The following is a 6,694-nucleotide window of genomic DNA, read 5'->3' on the forward strand; positions in this document are numbered from 1 at the left end:
ACTCCCTCTCCCATCCCATTCTTCATTAAGATTCATTTTTAATTATCTTTATATACAAAAGATCAACTCAGTATATACTAAGTAAAGATTTCAACAGACTGCACCCACACAGACACACAAAGTATAAAGTACTGTTCGAGTACTAGCTTTACCGTTAGTTCTCATAGTACAACACATTAAGGACAGAGATCCTACATGGGGAGTAAGTGCACAGTGACTCCCATTGTTGATCTAACAATTGACACTCTAATTTATGACGTCAGTAATCACCTGAGGCTCTTGTCATGAGCTACCAAGGCTATGGAAACCTCTTGAGTTCACAAACTCCACCTGTCACTATTATGTACAACAAGCTTCCATCCTAAGCCCAGCCTAGCTTACTAGAAGTCAGGTGACCAAATGGCCCAATCAAAAGCATCAGCTCCACCCCCACCCTAACGGGATTTGCCACTCTCACTTCCTTACCTCTGCAAAGCTATATAAGACCTGTTCTCCCAGAACAGGCTGCTGTTCTCTCGTGCACAGGGAGGCAGCCTGTCAGGTTTCCCCACCCAACAATAAATATTTTCCTTTTAAAAAAAAGATTTAATTTTTATTTATATGAAAGGCAGAGTTACAGAGAGGCAGAGGGAGAGGCAGAGAGAGAAGTCTTCCATCCACTGGTTCGCTCCCCAATTGGATGCAATGGCCAGAGCTGTGCCAATCTGAAGCCAGGAGCCAGGATCTTCTGGGTCTTCCATGCATGTGCAGGGGCCCAAGGACCTGGGCCGTCTTCTACTGCTTTCCCAGGCCATAGAAGAGAGCTGGATCGGAAGCGGAGCAGCCAGGACTTGATCTGGCACCCATATGGGCACTGCAGGCAGTGGCTTTACCTGCTACACCACAGCGCTGGCCCCTATTTTTTAAAAATTTATTTTGTTTATCTGAAAGGCCGAGTGACAGGAGAGGGGAGTAGGGAGAGATCTTTCACCTGCTGGACACCGGAGCTCCATCTGGGTCTCCCATGTGGGTGGCAGAGGCCAAAGTACTTGGGCCATCTTCTGCTGCTTTCCCAGACCTGTTACCAGGAAGATGGATCAGAAGTGGAGCAACTGGGACTTGAACCAGTGCTTTAATATACGATGCCAGTGTCCTGGGTGGGAGCTTAACCCGCTGCACCATAACCCTGGCCTTTGGGTTCAGATATCCTCAACTATCCTTGGGTGCTTACTTAATCTCTTTGCCTGATTTGTAAAAAGAGAATAATTATAATTATAGCTACTTTATAGATTTTTGGAGTGAGCATTAAGTCTTGGCTCATGCAAAGTGCACAGTAAATGTATCAAGTGGCCCCTTAGGGGTCTCATCTCCTGGCCTTCACTCCTTCTGTCTGTTCTTGATGCAGTCACCAGACACATGGCTTAGAACCGAAGTCAGGACATGACATTTCACCCCGGGGTAATAGCCAAAACCTTCCAACACACCGCCTGCTTGTTCAGACTGAGGGGTTTCACGGCACTTCCCTCTGCAGGGGGTAGGCTCCAGGGAGAGCAGCAGCTCAGCCAGAAGCCTGTGTGGGTGTTTGGGAGCAGATACGGGTAGTTGTCCTCCTTCAGTGCAGGGTCACCCTGTCCTCTCCTACTGCCTGGGCTCCTGTCCTCTAGGAAATGTATTCTTAACCAAGTGCAAACTCCGGTTCCTTCCTTGAGGTCACAGAGCCTTCCCTTTGCACCCAGGCCAGTCTGAGGGAGTCCTGGACAACCTGTTCCTGCCGGCTGGGAACTTGGAAGGCTGGGGAGACCAGCATTAGGCCTGCCTGTCCAGCAGCCAAGTGGGCTCATTTCTTTCTTTCCTTCCTTCCTTCCTTCCTTCCTTCCTTCCTTCCTTCCTTCCTTCCTTCCTTCCTTCCTTCCTTCCTTCCTTCCTTCCTTCTTTCCTTCCTGTTTTTCTTTCTTTTTAAAATATTTTATTTATTTATTTCAAAGTCAGAGTTACAGAGAGAGAGGGAGAGACAGAGAGGGGTCTTCCATTTTGTGGGTTCACTTTCCAAATGACTGCCAGACCAAAGCCTGGAGCCAGGAGCTTCATCTGGGTCTCCCATGTGGGTGGCAGGGGCCCAAGCACCTGGGCCATCTTCTGCTGCTTTTTCCAGGCCATTAGCAGGGAGCTGGATCTGAAGTGGAGCAGCAGGGACTCAAACCAGTGCCTATATGAGATGCTGGTGCCTGTGGCTTTACCTACTATGCCACAAAGCTGGTTCCTTGGCTGATTTCTTGTTGGGTTTCCTGTCCAGCTGTCGCCTCCTTGGCTCACCTGTGCCATTTGGTGGACAGGATCCAGCCTGCGGTTTGAAGGTTCTCATCCATGTTTGGGGCCTCAGAGTCTGCAATGGCAGGGCCATGGTGCTGAGGCATGAATAAGACACAGCCCTGCTCTCACGGCACTCACCATCTCGCGGGGACACAGCCTTGCAAACGGCCAGCATGGGGCAAACACCGGAGCGCCAGGCACTTGGGGGAGGGTATTTGCCTGACCCTGGAGTTGGGGCAGGAAACTGGGAAAGGTCTTAGCCCAATTTCTCAAGAGAATACATATTGCACCAGACTTTACTGATTTCTTCAGAGGTGGCGGTGGGGAATGCAGAGGCTTTCCATCCTGACGGTACTGATAAGCTGAGCACAGTCACTCACTTCTCCCCACACGTACGCCACTGTTAGCTGGCTGTCTCATCTCACGTGACTCAGCATCCTTGGCTGGAAGCCTGGCCCAGAGCACCGGTTCTCACATCCCCAGCACACGTGGAAGGAAGGGCGGTAAGCATCCACTGCACGCCCTGTACTGTGCTCTGCTAGGGTCCTTGCATGGGCGACCCTGGCTTCAGTGTTGCTGTGAGGCTGCTATTCTTTGTGTTACTGCATCAACGCCTCTGGTGGTGGTGTTCTTGCTGGCAGTCCTGAGCTGGCAGAGGGTCACACGACCTGAGGGAGTGTGTGTGTGTTTTCATCTGAGTATTTCCTTGTAAACCCTCCATGATTCCATCAAGGGCCCTGCCCTAACACTCCAATCCGATCTAGACTGCCATGACTGGATACAGTTTCCATCCTTAAGTACCTTTAAGGAACCAAATCTTTAACTTGTGGGCATTTTGGAGACAATTAACATCTCTAGAGTGCTATTGTCCCTACTTTAGAGATGAGGAAACTGAGGCTCGGAGGGGTCCAGTTTGGTCCCAGGCCATGCAGCTAGGAAGAAGCCCAGCCCAGATTTGCAGACACAAATCTTTCTGTGTTCAGGGCAGGGGCACTTCCCACACAGCTGCAGGATCTCCCTGCAAGTCCTCGGACACTCCCAAGGCTGGGGAAGGTGACAGCTGTGGCATCACCCTCAGGGGCTGTGGCTCAGTGGGTTCCGTGCAGACTTCACCTCACTCAGGCAAACCCCACCTTGCCCAGGCAAACCCTGTATTCTACCATAAGTGATATCCGATCGAGCAGTCTCATGGCAAACAAACTGAGAATGAGCTGTGCCGCCCTCACTGCTGGCCTGGGAGCCCCCAAGCTCTGTTGGCTGGTCAGGTGGGAGACAGTGAACACTGACACCTGCGCCCCAGATAGCTCCTCACTGCGGCAGGGGCTAAGGCTAATGACAACCTTGCCTTTTAGCAAGCCCTCCCTGGTGCCGAGCAAAGTCAAGGTCTTGTCCTGGAATTCCCTTCTGAAATCAAGGAGGCAGCCAGAATTACCATCTTCATTTTATAGAAGCAAAGGAGGCTCAGAGGGCCGGTGCCATGGCTCAATAGGCTAATCCTCCATCTAGCAGCGCCGGCACACCGGGTTCTAGTCCCAGTAGGGGTGCCGGATTCTGTCCCGGTTGCCCCTCTTCCAGGCCAGCTCTCTGCTGTGGCCCGGGAAGGCAGTGGAGGATGGCCCAAGTGCTTGGGCCCTGCACCCCATGGGACACCAGGAAAAGCACCTGGCTCCTGCCTTTGGATAGGCGCGGTGCGCTGGCCGCGGCAGCCATTGGAGGGTGAACCAACGGCAAAGGAAGACCTTTCTCTTTGTCTCTCTCTCTCTGTCCACTCTGTCTGTCAAAAAAAAAAAAAAAAAATAATTGGCCCAAAAGCCAGTGATCGTGCCTGGGCAGTCTACCCCGCCGCGATCCTGCAGCACTCCCACTGCAAAAAAAAAAAAAAAAAAAAAAAAAAAAAAAAAAAAGGCTGACTCAACCTTGCTTTCCCACCAGTGGCCATTCCGCTGAGTGCCTGAGTCTTACCTTGGGGACAAGGACCCTTAGCACACCTCTGTGATGTGCGGCCAATGAAGTTTAAGGCAGGTGTTCTCCTCGCCGCCCTGTCACACGTTTTCCCATCTCAGGTCAGGAGAAAGTGGCGGTGCTTAGTGCTGGCCCAGGATTCCCTGTCCTGACTGCCAGTCAGGAAACAAGTCCCCCCAGAGGGTCTGCTGCCCTTGGACTGGGGGGGGCCTTGAATAGCATTTTTAAGAATCTCCCCAACTCCAGCTGACCCCGAGGTGCCAGGGTCTCTAGGCAGGAGCAAATTCCTGCTGCCCCCAGGAATTTGCTCACTGACCCCCTCCCAAGCAAGATCTGAATTGGAGTCCCCCAGAGCAGGTGCAGTGTCTGAGCCCAGCGGCCCCTTCTGGGCGCTCTTCCAACACCATCTCTGGTCTGCTGGGCTGCTGGGAGAGGCAGGGGCGGCCTCGCTCTTCACACGTCATGATGGACGCTGAGCTCGTTCCGGGGGAAGCCTCTCACTCCAGGACCGGCGTTCTGGGCTTGGCCGCGGGCCATCTTAGTCTACAGCTATGGAGCCAGAGGAGCAGGCGCTTGCTTCCTGCAGGGCTCCGAGGCCACGAGCGGCATCTACTTTGGTCTTTCTCCACTGACTCAGCTTCTGTCACGCGTGCTTCTGGGCAAAGGCAGGCGACACGCCCCCTGGGGGTGGCAGGCAGCTGAGCATGCGTCTGGGAGAGCGTCTACCGTTCTGTTCTCAGGAAGGTTTGCCAACTCTGGAACCCAGATAGGCCGTCCCCTACGAGCTTTGCATGACTGGGGGCCGGTGCTCAGCCTGAGCTCCCCATCCCGCCCTCGCGGACCCTGAGCCCTGATGGGGTCGCCCAGCCTGTGCTCTCACGGGGGTCTTTAAGCTGTGACCTCGTCTCCGTAGGAAAGTTCCAGCTGTACGCCGCGTCTCATGCCCTCAGACCCCAGACTCATAGTCACCGACTGCCAGCTGTCCCGCCTCCTCTGCGGATTCCGGAACGCCCACCCTTGCCCTGCGCATGGGCAGTGTGCGCGCTGCCCACCTGCCGCCTCCCAGAATCGCCCTCCCACTGCGTCGAGTGCATGCGTACTGTGCCGTCTTTGGGGGTGTGTGTGTCCGTCCTTTAGGTTGTACCATGTTCCGCTACCCCCCCATCCCCAGTGCCGACCTGTGACCCTGCCCTCCCGTTGCACACACGCCTTCCCACTCGCTTTCTGTGCAGGACAGGGAGGCCCTGGGACTGAGCCCTGGGGAGCACACAGGAAGCCAGCCACCTTCCCGGATGCGGGGGCGGGGGCGAGGCCAGGCGCCAGGGGCCCCAGAGGAGGGGCGGTGAGGGGGCAGCGTTCACAGGGAGGTGGGGGTCAGAGGTCACGGCCTTTCTGTGGTCTTTACAACAGGGCCAGGAATCTGTTCCCTTCTCTCAGGGCTGCAGGCCTGAGACGGGAGCGGGAGAGGAGAGGTGGACAGGACAGGAGCAAAGGGGGCCCAGGACAGAGTCACCCACCACACAGGCTGAGAGCAGAGCGAGGGGGCCTGAGGGCGGCTGGAGAGCGCACGCCCACCCACCCACCCCTGCCCAGTGAGTTCCAGTCCCTCTCAGACCTGACTGCTCTCACGTCCAACAAGCCGACGATTTTCACCTCCTCGTTATACTAATAACTTCCAGAAAGTAAATTAAAAGCAGACCCATCTACTTAGGTGTGGGTATGGGACAAAATGTTTCCAAATGCTGCTTAGGAATGGAATGGCCACCACGTTTAGAATGCCAGGTTTGCTTCAATAGGATTAACTCGATGGGATTGACTTCTTCTCAGGCTCATGTTTAATTCTAACTATTATTTAATTCTGGCAAATACGTATTTCCTATGTATTTGGATCTCATTAGGTGCGTTATTTAAGAAGCCTAGGAATAGTACCAATTGAGCTTAAAAATACTTCTCTACTATGGAAATTTTCAAACAATCACAAAAATCAAGAAAATAGTAACACAAGTCTCTCACGGGCCCATGGCCAGCTTTAATAATTACTAACATGTGATCAGTCTTGTTTCATCTCCAGCTCCCACCCCCACTTCTTCCCTCCCCTCTGGGGCACTGGATTATTTCAAAGCAAATTCCGGATTTATCCCATTTCATCTGCGAATGCTTCAGTACCTCTGAGAAGTAGGGGCTCTTTTTCTTGAAATACACAACCGCATGCTGTTACAGCACCCCAAGGTTAACAGTCATTCCTTAACACCATCAATTTCTCATCAGGTTCGAATTCCCCAGTTGTCTCACTGACTGCTTGTTACAGACGGTTTGTTTAGATCGGGATCCAAACAAAGGTCACTCACTGAGGATCGAGAGGAAGCTCCTGGCTCCTGGCTCCTGGTTTCAGATGGGCGCAGCTCTGGGCGCTGTGGCCGTTTGGGGAGTGAACCGGTGGATG

This window comes from Oryctolagus cuniculus, chromosome 4, assembly GCF_051225735.1.
Source record: "Oryctolagus cuniculus isolate XC-2025 breed Fujian yellow rabbit chromosome 4, ASM5122573v1, whole genome shotgun sequence".
Lineage (NCBI taxonomy): Eukaryota > Metazoa > Chordata > Mammalia > Lagomorpha > Leporidae > Oryctolagus > Oryctolagus cuniculus.